This window comes from Mesoplodon mirus (genome assembly GCF_964341445.2).
Source record: "Mesoplodon mirus genome assembly, chromosome: 4".
Classification (NCBI taxonomy): domain Eukaryota; kingdom Metazoa; phylum Chordata; class Mammalia; order Artiodactyla; family Ziphiidae; genus Mesoplodon; species Mesoplodon mirus.
The window spans coordinates 23137097-23156809 of record NC_138979.1 but is presented as its reverse complement, the minus strand read 5'-3'; positions in this window follow the sequence as shown (position 1 = coordinate 23156809).

Below are 19713 nucleotides of genomic sequence, written 5' to 3'. Positions count from 1 at the left end.
AAAATCAGTCAATTGTCTGTTGAGTATTCTATCTACTTAGCATCAAATGCCTAAATATTGCAAGATACCTTTATCTACATCTACATCTATGTCTTTATCTATTTATAGATATAAAAGGTCTTATAGACAAAGCATCACTTGGGTTGCAGTTTGGAGGGCAACTAGCAGTTTCTTTGGGACCAAGAAGATTTCAAGGACAATAATGGCTTCTAATGCTCACATGTGGTCTCCCAAACGTATTTTTTCCTTTATCAGCTGAGTACATGATCACTGCCAGAAAAAGTGCTCTTTGCTGCCAAGGTAAGTTCAACAAATGTAGCTACTCTGCTCATTCTTTCCTTTGAGATTACACTGGTAGTGAAATATATGATGGTAATATCTATTAATTCTCCAGCCTTAAAATAGTCAATTACCTACTTCCAAGATTAACATATTATTTTTCCTTTTCCATGGAAAAGAACTTCACCTTTGTGACTGTGTGTGGCTGATATGGAAACAAAATAAATTATCAACAAAAATCCCAGCCCTGTGAGCAAGACATGTTTGTTAACATGAATGGTCACCTTGACAATACTTAAAACCTGGACCAATGTCTAGACATGTCGTTCTCAGGCTAGGAACAGTTTGCAAAATTCTCACCATTAAAATGATTAACTTGGATTTTTAAAGATTTCTAAATTTCTCTCTAATACCCATGAAGGACGGTAGAACAATATTTTCAAAATATTTTATTTATCTATGTCTTTAGATTCAGAAATAATTTTATTTTTTTTCTGCAAGATTTAAAAAAAATTGTTATTGGGGTATAGTTGATTTACAATGTTGTGTTAGTTTCAGGTGTACAGCAAAGTGAATCTGTTATACATATACATAACTTTATTCTTATAAAATCAATGTATACTCAAGATAACTTTTTAAAATAGTAAAATGCAAAATAAAAACTATGTTCTTTACCTTTCAGACTCCTCCATCTCACTACCTGGAGGCCGCCATGGTTAACACAGTTTGTGTTTCTTTGAAGAAATAAGGGTCTCTTTTTCTCTCTCTCTTTTCATCTTTCTAACACACACAAACACCACACACATTAAAAGGATCATATTTTTATTAGTCAAAACTTATCATACAAGTTGTCCCTATTAATGATTCTTTTGAACATTTCACATAAATTAGATGCTACGGAAATCTAGCACTTCTCAATCTCATTCTATCCTGTTATAGAATATATATTGCATATGCTTAAAGGCTATTTATCTTTGGATGATTTCCCTTCTATGTACTGAATAAATATATATACTGAATATATTTATTCAGTACATAGAAGGGAAATCATCCAAAGACATAGCCTTTAAGCTGAGGCAATACAGAGCACAACTGTAAAACTTCAGGGGTAACTAGTGGTAGGTGAGGCTAAGCTATAATGATTGGTAGGTTAGGTGTATTATATGCATTTTCAACTTGTGATATTTTCAGCTTAACTGTAAGTTTATTAGGACATAACCCCATCCTGAGTCAAGGAAGATCTGTACAGAGTAGACGTCTATCTAATCTATTCTGACTTACTTTCTTTCGACTATCAATACTAACACATTCAAAATGAAAATATCCAATACAAATGCAAACAGGTGTGACCCAGGGCTGTCCTGGGCAAACTGAGAAATATGGTCACCATACTTACAGTGGACATCTGTTAGTTTGCTTCCCTGCTATCCTTTTCCTTTTCTTTTAATAACAGTGTCTTAATTTTTTCTTCAGGGAACCATACTCTCACTCTAAACCCATGTGGATTAGGTGGTGTGAACCCTATTTAATGGCATCAGCGACACATACATGATACAGGAGATGGCCAGACTACTGAATCCCTTCACCACTGGTTCTGAACTACTGGTTCAGAAGTAGGAATGTGACAAAGGCCAGGGCTTCGGTGTCCCCTCCCACTGGGGAAATGGTTGGCTGGGACTTCCAGGAAAGGAACCCTCCCTTTTGAGTATAAAACCTTGACTTTCTGGTGGCTATATGCCCTGATGACATTAGTCGAATCACGAAATCCATCAGTTGCTGAAGCTAATTCTCGTTTTGATTATCCCAGTTACACAAGTCAATAAATTCCACTACCACTCCTTTTAAAGCTAGTTTGAATTGCTTTTTATCATTTGAGGCCAACAGAATCCCGTCTAATACCAACGATTTTGATGTAGTTCATATAGAATAACCAGGTCATTAAGGTGATATTTTTGGCAAAACTACCACCCCCTTCTCCTAGGAGCTGGGAGGGGAAGGCTATGTGTGCCTGGGGAGGAGGAGATGGGAGAGAAAGTAAATTCGATGATGTGATAGTACTCTGAGTCTCAGGAAGAATACGTGATAAAACATACTCTTTCATTATGATCATTTTTATCCTAAAAGAATGGCTTAATAATGTAGCACCACGTGTATAAATTGAGAATGGGATATTTTTGAAACATAAATTAGAGAAAAATAACAGCTAAAAGATATCCTCCAGAAGAAAAAGAATGTAATCACTAAAACTGAAAAGAAATGGAAGAATTATTCATGGTTTTCAGTTAAGATACACCTAGGTTACTACAGGTGGGAAAACGGTGGTGACTATTTTTTTTTTTTTTCCTCTGACCTGAAGTACAGAGACAGTAAAGCAGTAGGTTTGGCTTCTGGAGAACATTCTTTTAGAGAGTGGAAAAGAAAATGCATAAGAGAACATCCTTGTGGATGAAGAGAAATCCTCCCCATTAAAAGACTTATAGAAAGTAAGTTGTAACAGTGACTATATTTTTAAAACTCTATTACTATATTTCTGAATATTTTAAACAAGGAAATTTTGGAGGCAACATAAATGTTGAATGAAAGAAAACCATTCAATAAATTATAGTGCCTCCATAGACCAGAATACTAAATCTCATTTTCAGATGAAACAGCAAATGTATATAATAAAACGTTAAGTTAAAAGAATTAGGTCCAAAATATGTAAGTATCTTGGATTCTAATGAGAAATATACAACAATATGCTAAGAGTCCATCTCTGAAAGATGAGATTATGGGTGATTTTTGTTTTCTTGATTACTGTTTTATATCTTCCAAAATTTCCACAACAATTAGAAAAACAAATCTTTATAAATTATCTCACAAAGTCCTATTCTTAAATTCTCTATGGAAGAGTACTTAATTATCTTCCTCAGAGCTCGTTTCAAATGGCTTATGATACTTCTAATCCAGTGGGAGGAGGCGACTGGAAACTCCAGAATATTTTAAATGCAAAATGAAGTGACAAACTGAGACCATGCTGAGGATTAACCAGGCCAAAAATGCTTACTCTCTGAGCATCTAGTCAAAGTGTGGTTCAGGGACCAGCATCACTGGCTTCACCCGTGAGCCTGTTAGAAATGCTGGAACTCCAGTCCTGCCTTAGACCTACCAAATTAGAATCTGCATTTTAACAAGATCCCTAGGTGATTTGTGAAACATTACAGTATTACAGTCCTAGACCACTGATGCAGAACTTTCAGTTATAGGACTTTTAGTTGGCCTGTTTTATGTTGCCCTTGGGGTTGCATAGTTGCGGCAGGTACTGTAAGTCAGAGCCATTTCGTTTTCCTGTATCCATTAGTGAAGAGTTAAAAACAAGTGTTGGCGATCATTTCTCCACCCTTTTCTACATGAAGAGCTCTTTCCAATCACAGGCTCATAATTTTGGATTATACAGCTTGGAATGTTAGAGAAGAACCTTGCTCGTCATCTGAAGTCTTCATTCCAAATAAGTCTTTTCTTCGTGCTATTGTACTAGATAAAAAAGTTATGCAAAACAAAGCAACAAAACTGATTGCAAAATTTGTTTGCTTCCGGGCTACTGTGCTGGCTAGTCCCAGAGGCTGAATTCCTGCTGTGCTATCTTCATGCTTTGGTTGGTACAGAGGCATGCCTTTCTTGTTTTTGTTTTGTTTTGTTTTGTTTTTGCCCCAGCCTGAACACAAGGTCAGATTATATTGGCAGTTGGCATAATAGCTAATTACACCCCTATTTGGCTGAGGATGTGGGTTGAGGAATAAATCAGGGTCTTGATGGTTCAGTTCATGCCACTCCTTGTTATTAGATGTGTGTCACTGAGCAAAATTCTGATCAAAGCGGGTGGCGAGGCAGTGAGGGGTCATGGAGCACGCTCAAGCCTAACTGCTGGGCTGCGTACTAAAGGAAGTTTGTAATAAAAGGCCATTAAACTACTAGCCTTTCCGATCAGTGAAGCAAAAATACGGAGAAATTATGTTTATCAACTGACAATTTGAAGGAAAAGCCTCAATGTAAATGTTTTTTCCCTCTCTCCACTCCTCACCTCAAAAAGAAAAAGAAAACCACAGGATATGCAATCAATCTGTCTTAAGTTAGATCGTACAGAATTCACAAAATTTACTTTTTAGAGGGTAAGGAAAAGGGTACTGTTTTCCCTGAATCATTAAAATTTTCTTCCCTAAAGGCTCTTATAAGACTCATCTAATTTCTTTTATACATGAATTTGTGAAGGAAGAATTGTTGCTGTATAAAGTATATTTATTTTAGAAGAAATAATTCTATACATCAACTCCCACAAACCATTTATAACATGTGAAATGTCTAAAAACAGCTCACCCCTGCTCTTTCTCAACATTCTTCCCTTTCTATTACTGATACCCTTTCTATTCTGATACCTCCTCCACCCCCAAACTGTTGGGAGAAAAAGTAGATAGCACCTTAGTTTTAGACAGTCTTTTATCTATTGTCGCAGGTATTAAATGTGAGGTCACTTGTGTCTTCAGCTGTGAGCTCAGCTCCATATGCAGGCAGCTGAGCTGTGGATGCTGTGCTGCTGACGGAGCAACGCCAGCTCATGTAGTAGCTTGATTAAACTCTGGCTGCCATTTTGCCCTTTGGCGTAAGCAAATAATGGCCCAAGTTATAACTGACTCATTGGCTAACCTTATTAAATAAATTACCCAAATTATAGTTGTTACTTTCTTCTCAGTGTTTATGAGTGAATTATATGAATTATATGAATTATAATAGGGTTTGTGCAATGGATTATAGGTCCTCCTCCTAAAAGAGAAAAAATTCAAAACGCATACATACCAAGTATTATTCCTAATTTTAGGGCTCCCTGGTCAGACCTCCAAAGGCTCTTCTATGAACTTCGCAAGGTCCATGAACCACAGGTAAATAACCTTTCAACTAAAGGAAAGGAGAACCAGGATTTGGGATCCTGAGACAAGTACCTGCAGACATATTTTCCTGTTCATGGAGTTCCATTTTTTTTTTCTTTTTTTTGTGTGTGGTACGCGGGCCTCTTGCTGTTGTGGCCCCTCCCGTTGCGGAGCTCAGGCTCCAGACGCGCAGGCTCAGCGGCCATGGCTCATGGGCCCAGCCACTCCGCGGCATGTGGGATCTTCCCGGACCGGGGCTCAAACCCCTGTCCCCTGCATAGGCAGGCGGACTCTCAACCACTGCGCCACTAGGGAAGCCCGGAGTTCCATTTTTAAAGACTTAGTTTTTGAGATTATTATCACTTAAAAATAAGTAATTAATTTACACTTTTTAAAAATCTAGTTTAACAATGAGTCCTTATCACCAGAGCAACACAAATCTTTGACACAGATACAATTACCAGCATCTAACAAACTTGAAAATTTTGCTTTAAGTGCAAACCTAGTTTGATTTCACAGAGATGATTTATTGCAGGACATTTAACCAATGACATACATGTCCTGTAAGTTAAAATATTGTTCAGTAGTGAAAGCAGTTTGACACAAGTACATACACAATCTGTTGTGTAACTGAAAACACTTCTTAATTCCTTTCTGCAGTTTTTGCTGTTGTTGCTAGTTTTGAGCACTTACGTGGCAGCACATACTGGTGGATGCACTGAAAGATTATTTTCTAATTTGAAAATAAGCTTGTATTCCTATCACGTGAGACTCTGTAGAAGGTAAGGAACTTTCTTACCAGTATGAATATACTGACTGGAGTATATAAGCAATAAGCACACATATAAAATGTACTATGTGTACAATTGCTTCAAACTAAGAGATCAATCAAACTAACCCTGCTGGAGCCTCTTCTCCTGCCTTGCTTTCAACTTTCTCTAAGCTTCTTTCCCAATCTCAAATTTGAAAGAAAAAAAGCACAAAAAAAGAAATAAGAAAATGATCTGATTTTTGGTCTTTATCAAGTGTTTTACCCATCTCTTTTAAGAGTGTTATGTACATTTAAACATTTGTCTAAAGGAATGAATCTCTTACTTTGATCCAGAAAGAATTTCTGGTAACTGATTATAAAAGAAAGTAACTATATTTTTTAATTGAGGAGAAGAATTATCATGGAGACATATTGGATAATAATTTTAAAACCACTTCTATATATAACAACACCAAGAATAACCCTTAGAGAGCTCTTACTAAGAATCAGCACAATCTTCCAAATACTTTGTGTATATAGTACCACAAATGAAAAGTTGTAACACAGCCCAAATATGAAGTGTTAGGATAGAAAGAGATATTTTGGGGTGAGACGACCAGATCTGGCAGGACTTTGTGAATCAAATCAAAGACTCAGAATATCTGGAAAATTCTGGAAGTATTTTTAGCAAGGAAGTGACTTGACAGTACAGGACTGGGGGAGGGAGAGGACCATGTGGAAGGAGATTGAAGTGATTCAAGTGCAGGGGCCATGGTCTCAACTAAGACATGTTAAAGAGAAAGACACTATGTGATTGTAGATTAGATGTGTGTGCATGTGGTTTTTAAAAAGTGGAATTTTTAAAAGATGAAAACGAAACACCTTAGAGAGAAGTAAATATTGTCTACTGATGATGTTCATGCTTGTCTGTTTATTTAGAAATTGTGCATGACTAAATATTAGTTTGTAACATTGTTCAACATGAAAGGATATGGAAAACAAGGCAGATTTTAGTTAATTAAAAATGGAGTTTGGAAACCATTTTGAAAAAAAAACTGTCTAGGAACATAAGGTTGAGATTCTTATGACAACTGAAAACTAAATTTAATTGAAATTTTCCTAGTGCCCAAAGAAAAAATATATACTGATGGACCAAGTCTTCCAGAAAAATAACTACCCATTATGGTTACTTTGTGAAGCAGTTGGAGAACTTCTCTTTGAAATACTTTACTATTGCATTTAGATCTGGCTACGAACTTCATTCTGCTCTTCTTTCTGTAATAACATCAAATAGCATTTAGCCGAGATGTCTATGGGTTACATGCATGTAGAGTCTAAAGAACAATGTTGGTTTAGATGATTTTCTCCTGTTATTAAGATAACTGACTCTAAGAAGGACAACCCACCACAACCCCCTCCCCACTCTAGCTTCTAGCAATAAGCTAAGAAGGGCCAGGAATGGCCACCCAATTTCACTTCTCTGAGCAACTAACTCCTGCTTACAGGTGCGTGTATAGGGCCCTATAGACAGCAGATGGCCAAAAAAGGTGTTGAACAGAAATGAAAATGTGAGAAATTACTTGGGGAAATAACCCAATGCTACTTAAAAATATTTAAGTTGATGTGGCCTCAGGAATTGCAGGTTCTCTTAGTGATAATAACAAAATAGTTCCTCTGATAGCTCAGATCCTGGTATAACGGAAGCACGTTTGGAATCTGCCTCTGCTGCTTATACGCTGTGTGACCTTGGGCAAGTTTCTTAAACTTGCTAAATCCCATTTCCTCATCTATAGAACCTGAAAAATAATATTACCTACCTCAGAGAGTTACTCTTGGGATTAAATGTGATAATTTAAGTAAACTGTTTAACAGAGCACTTCACACCTAGTAAACAGTCAATAAATACTGTTTCTATTATGGCTAACTGGATGTTTGATAAAGTATATGATCAGGTCTGTCACTGAGTCATCTCTACTACATTGGACTGACCATTTATAAATTTAGACCAAAAAATATTACAGAAAAGCAAAATGTAAAAGTTTATAACGAAGTAAATCTTCATATAGAAAAACTTACTCTATATCTGTCTAAGCGCCAGAGGAGGCGGGCGGGGAGTAAGGTGGAGAGTGATTCCCACCTGAAGGCGCTTCTCTCTGCCACTGAAAGGGAAAGTATCTACTGAGACTAACAGGGAGACTGGGGGAGACTCTTTAGGACAGATTTATGCTTTTTAAATTTCCCAGTTGAGTATTTTTCCCTTATTCATAGATTTTGCTTAGAAGGTGGAAGATTTAAGCTGCTGAAATGAAATTTAATGAGTCAATTTAATCTATTAAGAGGCTCTACCGATGGTGCAAACTCAGAATGAAGTTGTTCAAGTCATGAGCACATGGCTGCTTTCAGGATTCGACACTGGGTCCTCGGGGCTCTGGGAGCAGCCCTTGCTGTGACCGTGACCGAAGCAGCCTTGGAGCAGGGAGCATGTCACACGGGGAAACAATGCACAGTGTCTCCTGAAGATGGACAGAGTGTAAAAAACAGAGACGGAAAAAATATACAATTCCACAATTCCAGTGGTAAACAAAGCATCAGTAAATCATTCAATACTACTCATTTAAACCTAAATTTAAACGTGATAGTATGAGAATTATGCAACTTTTTTATAATTTACAAACACCATCCCCTTGTTTGGAAATAATTATTTAAAACGATGACTTTGGATCAGAGGTCATGTTCACACATGGTCACACACTCGGTACTTTAATTGCAAACCTATGGGGACTTGTCGGCCTCCTGCTCTTTTGTAAAATAAGACAATGTGAAAGGTATCCTAGGAACAGAGTTTCTCTCCATACTGCAATCCAAGCCACCACTGAGAGTAGCCTAAAAGGGTTCATGTTTCTGCTGAAAACCACTCAAGGTTATCAGATTAAATTTAAGACACTTGTTTAAATTTGAATTTCAGATAAATACAATAATTAATTTAGTATAAGTATGCCCCATATATTTTGTGGGACACACTTGTAGTAAAATATATATTTGTTCTTTACCTTAAACTCAAATTCAAATGGGCATCTCATATCTTTCTTTGCTAAATATGGTTACCCTAAAATTGTCATTGCTCACAGACTGGGTTTCATGAATATAGATCCGTTGTGAAGTGTTTGGCCAAAGCACCAGTACTAACACCTAACTGAATATTCTCCTGAAAGAAAAATGCAACACTTTAATCATCTCACTAATAGAGGAACAATCGCGGCGACTTTCCAATACAAAACATTCCACTCTGAGTAAAACACTGAATCAGAATATTTTGGATTCCTAGTTTGTTTCTGAAGTTATTAGCAGTATTTGTTTAGACCATCTCCAACCTGAGATACTCGAGGAAATAGATTATATCAAAGGGAGAATTCACAGCGCCAACAACGGGCAAACACAATGACCTATGCAGATATTACGCTCTGCTACAACTCAAGTCACTGTCATTTATTAGGAGGAAGATGCATTCCTTCTGTTTGCCTGCCTTTCCACTCAGTAACATGCTGTTTTAAAGTGAGATTGTTCTAGGAGTTTGTGTTTTGCTTTCTCTTCCTTGCCTCTCCTCACCAACACACACGGAGTCATAGAGCTGGGGAACTTAGACTTGCTGGGATACATTTTTTTTCAATACATATTCTAGGGCCTGAAAGGAATATGCCCTCAAGACATTGCAAATGCAGGGAATCCTATTTACACCTAGAGGTCCTATGGCCTGGCCCGATAGCTCTGTTAGTATCGTGAGCAGGCAGGGCTATCCCCTTCCTAAATGATAACATGTGAAGTTTGTTTTTCTGCATTCTTCATTTTCGTCATTCACATTCTCCTTCTTTCTTTTGGTTTGATGGAGATCCTTTCTTTTGGTTTAATGGTGTTTGAGTTCCTTCCCTTGACACCCACCCTCCCTGAAACCGAAGCTTCACCTTCCTCTCCAGGCTCAACACATGCTCTCAGAAAGGGATACAACAGCCCCTTCACTCAAAGGTGCAAGCACTTGATAAAGCTTAAAATGGTGGTTTATGTTCACGTTTCCCTAACAGGCCTCACAAAAGAAAGAAACTACTTCAGAAGAAGGCCCCTGTTAGAGGTGGAGGGTTGGGAGAAATGGCAGGAAGGAAAAGTCTTCCAAGAGTCTGTTGTCTCTCTCCATACAACACTGGGTCAAACCAAAGAGATGCTTTGAGTGAAGACTGATGTCCAGATGCTTCTATTTTTGACCTGATCTATTGCTATTTAAGTGGCCATATTATGGCTGAGGGATGAAATGCCTGGTGACCAGGGAGTTACTTCTGATACTCAACCTCTACATACACCTGATGATGACAGCAGGTACCAGAGGGGCTTTAGACAGTCAAGCACCCATGCACACAGGACATCCTGAGATGCACACAATTACTCTTAGGGTCACAGAGCCAGAGGGGGGAAAAACCCTTTTGATTTACAAAGGAGGAAATTGAGATCCAGAAACAATAAGTGACTTGTCCGAAATCATACAACTAGTTAGTGACAGAAACACAAATAAAATACAGATTTCCTCATTTCCATGTTTAGTTCTTATTTTAAAGACTAACCTATCTCACGCCTGCTTAAAAGTTTACTAAAAACACAGCTCGCTGAAAAATGATTTTTAAAATAGTAAGGATATGTAAAACAAAATATTTTTCATGGAAATAAAGTGAAAGCCTTTCGAATAATATTTTAGGTTGGTCAGAAATACAACTACTCTAACCATGGCATTTCATTACAGATAATTTTACAATTAAAAGTTATCTTTGCTCTGAATAAATAATGGCCAAACTTTGCTAATACAGATTAGGGCCCAGGCAATTGGATCTGTATTTAGAGTAATGTCCAGATTTGTCATTAATTAAGTCGACATTATTACAAACACTTTTTTCTTTAATTTAGAAATGATTAAGAATAGCAAGTTGCTTAGAGCTAAGGAAAGAAGAACAGGTATGCTGTCTTCTGATTACAGAGCCTAACTAGGAGACAGGACATGTGAGCCTAATTAGAAAATTTTGTAAAGTGCTTTGAAGATGAAAAGAGCTGTAAAATCCCAAAGAATACTGATATTTCCAGGCTCATTCCTAGTTCTGTCATCAACTTGCTGCTTGGTCTTAAGAAAAAAAGAAAAAGCAATCACTAATCACTAACTCTGAACATAAGGATGCAAGAATATATTTTGCTTCAGTGTGCTTATTTTTTATTTTCAAGAAGAGTTTAACAAAACTACCAAGTAGAGGTAGAATGATTTTGGTGCTTTAAAAATGTATTGTAGTAGGTTTTTATTGCATATTCATTTTTCTGGAAAATTCCAGTTAAATTTCACCCCAATTTGAGAAGTAATGTGCTGAAGACACATCTGAAAGTCAATTTCCAAAGCAACTGTGTGGTCTCTGTTGTAATCCACGTGGGCTTGTTGGCATCCAGGTGAAGGGCACTTGAGGTTTTAACGTTTGAACAGAGTTTTTGATAATTACTACTGGTTTTAGTCAAAAAGTGAAACAAAAATGTTTTAAAAATGAGAACTCTTCCAGAAAAAGTCCTTTTTCTTTTTTTCTTTCTTTTTTTTTTTTTTTTTTTTTTTTTTTTTGCGGTACGCGGGCCTCTCACTGTTGTGGCCTCTCCCGCTGCGGAGCACAGGCTCCGGACGCGCAGGCTCAGCGGCCATGGCTCACGGGCCCAGCCGCTCTGTGGCATGTGGGATCTTCCCGGACCGGGGCACGAACCTGCTTCTCCTGCATCGGCAGGCGGACTCTCAACCACTGCGCCACCAGGGAAGCCCCTGAAAAAGGCCTTTTTTTCCTTAAAATTTCCAAAAGACTAAAAATAATTTAAATTCCTTTAAACTTGATAGACTCTCAAACATGTGAAGGCATTTTGAAATTTTCTTATGTCACTTACTCTTCCTAATGCCCTAAATTATCAGGTCCGATATCCATACACAACAAAGAAAACCCACCTTCAGCTCTTCGGGAGATGACTTCCATTTTTTTCAAAGACACAATCCAGAAATGAATGTGGAGGATTTCTTTTGGAAATATGTGTAGATGCTTTCTTTTGGAAATACTGTCTCAAAAGATCATATCCTATTGGTGGTGGGTCAATAGCATAGTGTATAAAGATCATAACTTCTCAGCAAGTTGCAGCAGATATGCAAGACGTTTATCCTCCGGGACTGAAAAATTGCTTTGAAACTACAAGTGAAGAGCTACTTTTCAGAGACAAGCATGCTCCTCAGTTTACAGTGCCCCTACCATGGGAATTGAGAGGTGTGGAGATTACATGCTGCACAGAAAGCAATTTTGCTTTCAGACCCGGTGTTCTTGCGTACTTTGACTAGAAGAATCCAAATGCACAAGTTGTAATCTTCCCAAGAGCAGTAGGTTGATATCAAAGACTCTTCAGTGAAGCAGGGAATTGTGGCAGCACTTCAAGGAGTGGCACTGCAATTAACTCTTACATACAGACTGAAGCAATGCCCTGCTTGGTTGCTGCAGGCTTTGCCTGTGCTTCAGAGGTGACTGAATCTAAAGCACAGAGCATGCAGAGATGATAAACTGCCAGGATGCAGAGACTGCGGGCAGGGAGAAGAATTATGGAGCTGATGATAACAGGTATACATTGCAATGCTTTGGGAAATATTTTATACAAAATGATAAACCAAGGACTTTGCTTTCCAATTCTACTGACAGAAATAAAAAAGGTTAAGGAACCCTCCTGGTGTTATTTTTTTTGGTGTGTGTATGTGTGTGTGTGTGTGTGTGGTGTGTATGTGTGTGGAGTGGGGAGAAAGAGCTAGAGAAGAATGTTCTGGTTACAGGGTGACTGTGTGAGGGGTGGGTAGGAAGATGTCAATAAACATTACCCCATACAGACCTCTCCTAGAGACTTTCCTTAGTACAAAGTGGCAATAGTGACAGAAGGTGGGGGACCATAGAGCATTAAGATACACGAGAAATTGAACTAAGGATAATATTGTCTAATAGGAAACACATTCCCACCGCTCTCAATTTCTTGGAGACAGGTGACAATAACAACAATAACGAAAATAGCATTATACTTCCGTGAAGAGATTTCCGTTTGATAAAGAGAGCTTCCCCAAGCTTGTGGTGGGGGCCGGACCTATTCAGAAAGCAAATCTGATTGCATATGATCAACTCAAATCACTTTCTTATTTAGTAATAAATGAGAAAAGAAAACTGGTAGATATAAACAACTCTGTAATGTCATTGTTTCTCTCTTTCAACTTATAGTTTTCAACTAGGAAAACATCATCCAGTTCACTGTGTTTGTCTTGTGTCCCCTTTGTCTTCTGATGCCTGGTCGGGAGTGAAAGATAAATACAGTGTAAAAGCTTTGAGGGTATTCCAACCTGGTGCCAGGACTGTAGCACTAGCCAGTGGTTTTTGATCATTTTCTGTGTCCAAGCTTCTGTTTCTGGTCTTAGTTGGGAATCCCAGGGAAGGACATTCTCTGTGGGAGTGCATATCCGTGGATCTGCACATGTAGTTAGGAGCAAATTACTCTGTGCAGCCATTTGGCTAACATTTAGGAAAGTGAAAACAAAAATAAATCCAATCTAAAAGAAAAGTCATCTTGCATTCTTAACGGTGTGTAGGGGTAGTGAGCATGTTTTTCTAACCAAAAATTCGGTGGCATGGACAGTCAGAATAGATCATATGACTTAGGGACAGCATATTTTATGTTTTGAAAATCTTTTGAATTTGGAATCTGTGATCATCGAATGTGTAAAAAACTTATGGGATAATAAGTTGGACACTAAATAGTGTCCCATTTAATTTTTTTCTGTTTCATACTTATGGGATAATTTTATGAGAACGTTTTACTGCCAAAGCTGGCAAAACTGCCTCTTTTTCTCTGTCTGCTGGCTGCTTTTTGCAGTCCTGCAATGGCATCTGAATCACCTGCCTTCCCAGGGAACCCACTCTGCCTCCTATCTCAAGTTCATCATGAGACTGATTGTCCATTCCCTAGGGAGAGTATTCTGACCCCCCAGCTGTGTCTTTTGGGATTAGGCTTGGCTCCACCATAACAGAAACCCAAGAATAGTGGATTAAATTACATCAAAGTTTATTTATTTCTCACTCAAGATAAGTCCAGAAGGAGCAATGGTGCAAATGCTTGGAAAGGAATAAGCATTCTATAGGATAGCATTGAAAACACTTAAAAAAATTAAAGAGAAGGTAAGCAGCTATTTGAAGGTATTGGAAAGAGACCAAAAGTAGGCAGAAACTGGAAGGGATTCAACGCTTGAAAGAAGGAAACCACATTGTGATAGCACCATGTTTATAGAATTTTTTCCACGAAGGCACTCTCCAGTCCCTAAGCTGTAGCATCTAAAGCTCAACCAAAACGTGCAGCTGATTTGAGATGTTTAGAGAACAGATTTCAGGACATTCATAATATCTGGAAGTGAAGAGAGGAAGTCTTAACTAGAAGGGAAACGGAGAGGAAAGGAGCTCCAAAACCTGTCTTAAAATACTCAACCAATTTTTGGCTGGCATTGTGCATTTAGGAGGGGAGTGCGAGAAGACCAATGGAGCACAGCTGGAAGGCTGAAAGAACTGAACAGAGATTTCAGCTCTTGCCCACCACAGGGGAGACTGAGTTTGGAATTTGAGGCCTGCCCAGTTAGAATGGCTTGGTAACACCTCAGGAACTCACTGGAATTCCAGAAGGGCTATGCCTTAGGAACAAACACTGTCTCAGTACCAAGGGATTCATGTTAGAAGATGGGAAAAAACAATTCAGAGCTACAACAGCAAAGTAAAGCCATCTCCCTGCAAGTACATGGTGATCAGCCAGAAATTTAACTGCCTGGTAGATCAAAAATCAACACTCTTCTGAGAAATCTACAGAGTCTCTATAATTCAGAGTTCTTAAAAAGTGTCATCTACTATTTCCAGTAAAAAGTTAAACTATCAGACATGTAAAGAAACAGGAAAATACAATCAGGGAAAAATCAGTCAAAAGGAATAGACTCAAGACTAAGATGTTGGTTTTAGCAGATAGGACTTACAAGGAATTAAAGGAAAAATGGTGATAATAGTAAACAGATGGGAATTCTCATAGAAACAAACACTGTAAAAAAGAATAAAATGAAAATTCTAACAGTGAAAAGTACAGAATTTGGAATGAAAAATTCATTGGATGGGCTTAATAGCCCTAGGAAATTAATATAAGCCTCTGTACAATTGCTTCCATAGTCAACATTTTAAGATTGAACAAGGGTCTGTGGCCTAGAAATCCATGGTCTTTCTATAACTGAAATATTTTAGTTTTTTAATGCTAGCCAACCTGACTTTTTATTCATTTGAGCTATATGGTTTCATGCAACTTTCCTCACTAGACATGTTTCTGAATGATTGCATACAATATAAAATTGTATATCAAATTACATATTTTTAAAAAAACCTTTACTGACTTTCTATAACATTTAATAAATGGCTTTGGGTAGAAGAAAACTAATGTAACAGCTGTGGTTACAAGAATGTAACTACTGTGCTTGTCAGTGTACATCAAATTTTACAAAACTTTCCAGTCAGTAGTCACAAGGAAATTTAAGGATATCTTCATATTGACTAGCTCAGTGTATTCATAAATAGAGTATAAAAATCAACCAATATAGAAGTATTATGTTTTGACAGGCCAATTAAAACTTTCACACAAGCTGAATCTAAGAATATGGGAATTTGCTCATTTGAGTCAAATAGTTAAAACCAGGCAGAGATAAGTAATAAGAACCTACTGTAGAGCACAGGGAACTCTACTCAATACACTGTAATGACATATATGGGAAAAGAATCTAAAAAAGAGTGGATATATGTATATGTATAACTGATTCACTTTGCTGTACACCTGAAACTAACACAACATTGTAAATCAACTGTACTCTAATAAAAATTAATTAAAAAATAAATTAAAAAAATAAAAAATAAAACCAGGCAGGATAGGCATGGTGGGAAAAGGAAAGCATCTTGCAAGCATTTGCAGTATGAAATTTAAAACAAGTTTTGGTTTGGATGTTTTCATGTAATGTTTGCAAGCAGAATAGTACTGCCTTGCTTCTGTTTTCAGGGATGTACAAACTGAAGTCTGATCATTAAGCATCAGAGGACTCCTCAGTTTTGAAAATGTTATAAATGTAACTCTTTGTCTGTATCAGTAATAGAGCAGGTTCAAAAAATAAAGAAAACAGTTTGAGTCCTTAGTCATAACACCAATATCATCTGGGTACTGAGATTAAAAACCAGGACAATCATTTCATCATTTGAACTAGAAACAGTGTGCATTCCAAAGAATGATGGGAGGGGATGTAAAATCACATGATTTAATATCTTCATTGTTTCTAAAAACAGGAAAATTAATAACCTGTCCAGATCGTCTGACGCTTTTCATTTTAATTCCAGTTTTGTTAATAGCTAACTGCATAAACTTGAACAAGAACCTTAACCTTTACGTCCTTTTTTTTTTTTTACCTTTATGTCCTTTTGTCTTCTCACTTATAAAATGAATCAAGTAGATTCATGAGATTATTTCACAGTTCTTTCAATGTTCTGTGATTCCATGAATTTTCACAAAAAAATAGTAATTTTACAAGGATGTTTTCTGGATAAGGGTTAGTGCACTCTTTATATTTAATTTATGTAAAAAGTCAGTCAAGGAAGTTTCTAGAACCAATCAAAGCAATGAGGGTAGACTGGGTTCATTTTCCCCTTATGCCACTTGCTGCCTATAAATTCACAAAGCCTGAAGTGATTTGTTTCAGCACAAATATAGAGTAGATACTTAAAGTGATTGCTGAAGGTCCTCAGGCTATACAGAATTCAGGTTAAGTTTAATGCAAAAGACCTCTGATTTTCACGCCTCACTTTTAGGCTTCTACTTCTTCTGTGTCTCTGTGGGAAAATCTTCAATCAGAAGCACAGGTGAGACTAACATCTGGTAGGTTTGAAATGATGTGATTTTGAATCGGTGCTGATATGATATGGTTTATGAAATAGTGAGTGCCGAGTACACAAAATCTTAGGTTCTAATTCCAGCCATTACCAACACTGCACACTTGGACTTTTATTTACTTATCTGTAAAGTGAGGGACATGAATTAACTAATCTTTAGGTCTCTTAAATGCTATAAAAGCTGTGCTCTGTTTCAATTTAAGTTGTCAGTTTGACAGTATTTCTGTGTTGCCATCTGAAATTTAAAAATCTGATCCAAATATTTAGTATTTTGTGAGCACCAAATAAAAGCATTCAGTAATAAAGGTGACAAAAGTAAGACAATATTCTGAAGGGTTTGGGATAGTTTCCCCTGACGTACAAATTTAGCAAGCAAAGTGAGCTCAGTGTAGAACTTACACTCTAATCAGCAACAACTAAGATATTAGCATTAATGTTTCATGGCAAGTACTTGGTTCCTACTTCGGTGAGATGATTTTTATCATGTTCATGAAATTTCTTTTCAAGTTGTGTACATTATAACAAAACAGCCTGATTAATCGGGGAAACGAAAATCCCCACTGGGATACAGGAAATTTTATACTTAATTTACATTAAAAATGACAGCAAAATTACATTTTACACATTACCTTTTTGGAGGGTTCACATTTTCATGGAGTGTTATACAAAAAATAGAGCTCATTAAGAGTTAATAGGTTATATTTGGGTAATGTTGCAATGTCTTCCTGTTAAGCATTGGTTATGGAGTGCCATCTCAAATAAGTTGTTAACTTTCCTAAGTATGGAAACACCGATAGAAAATAAACCTCATTTCCTTTAAAGACATTGAGACAGGATCTCTTTGAGCTGTTGTTGGTCATGGTATTTTAACTTCAAACCTTTTGCCTACCTTATGAAGAATGACTCACTTGGATGCAATGCAGGATCAATTGTGCCATTGCAAAATTAGGTTGTGATAGTTCATTCATGAGAAATCATTATGCAAGTTGAGAAAACGTAATTTGCAAGTGAACAATTGTTTCTCGTTGGGTGAATATGAGTGTGTCTGAAGGTTGACTGGGATTTTCCATTTTACTACTTTGGCTTTTTCTGATATGTTCTTTTTATTCACCTTTAAAAAAATAACTTGCCCATTTCAAGCTCCATTGTTCTATCTTGAATTAAGAAGAAAATTTTTTTTCTAAGTATCACAATGACCTAAGTGGTAGAAACGCTGGACTAGAAATTTCTCTTGCAGAATATGAAAGATATCCTTACTCTGATACTTAAAATGGTATAACCTCACCAAAATATAGATAGTAGGCATAGTATTTATTGATTAGTTCATTGCCTCTATGACAAAAATATGCTATTTAAAAGTGAGGTAGATTTCCAATTCCTGGGATGAAGCATTTTAGGACCCCTGACTTGTTTACTTTCTGGCTGAAAACAATTAAACATGCTGAAGAAATATTAAAATAATTTTCTTAAGTGTCTCAATAATTTGGCAAGAAAGTGCAGAACACGCCAGTCAAAAGATGAATACTGAAGATGGCATAAGCGAACTTAAACTTTAGTTTTTATGGTTATTTGGGGGCTAAACTTCAGTTTTTATGGTTATTTGGGGGCTTGAGGGACATCAGACAAAACCCAGGTCCCTTTCAATGGAGAAAACTTAAAGTGGGCACTCCTAAAATTGGCACTCAAAGTACATACTCTCAATTTAATTAATTATACATAAACTTAACACTCCTCCCATCATGGGTCTGAAATGAAAAGTGGTGTATCAAACCTTGGACTAGGAACAAAAAAATTCCTTAAGAATTCATTGCTACAGCCATCACTCACACCACGGGTTTGCAATGGAAATCCATACTAGTTAGTTGGTGCAACAAAACAAAACAAAAAAACAAAACATCTTAAATGGTCTTGGGCTTATACTGTCCCAGGTTCCTCGGAGAAATAATTGCAAATCCTTTTTTCAGAAGCACACAACTTCATCTCAAGCCTCAAAGAATTTCACAGATTAATTCCAAGATGCATGAGCTCAATTTATAAAAATTATTTAAAAATTTAAAAAATCCAAAAAACAAGGAACCGTGAGAGGCTACAGCAAAACAGAGAAAAATTATATACAGAAATATGCCAGAAGTTGTAATTGTGAGAATTTCATACTTCCATAATATAAACTAAACATATATAATATAATTAAAGAATCAAAAAAGGATTGACACTTTTGGTGCCAATTAGCATTAGTAAAAACTTGGGTGTATAAAAAATGACAAAGCAGATTTTTTAAAGATCTAAATAGATAAAGATCTAAATGGAACTTCAAGAAATAAAAATATAATAACTGATATAAAAAACTGAAAGTGTTTGACAGATAATGATTTTCCTAAAGAGAAAATTAGTGTACAGGGAGTTAGAGTTGATGAAATTATCTAGAACACAACACTGAGAAAGGGCAGAAAATCTGAAAGAGATATGCTAACATAAGCTTCAATAGGTATTCCAGAAGGGGAAGAGAGAGAGAGAGAGAGAAAGAGAGGGAGAGAGAGAACAAGCAAACTTGGAAGAGCCAACATCTGAAGTAGTAATGGTTGAAAATTTTCTAGAATTACTGAATGACACCACCTATAGAAGAATTCTAATTGTGTCAGGAACATCTTAATATATTCCCCTGGACACTCTCAGCCTTGTCTGTCTCCTTGATGCTTAGCCCTTGACTCTACTTCAAGCACTGGCACAGCTAATAGACACTGGGTGGACCTAGGTAGATCCA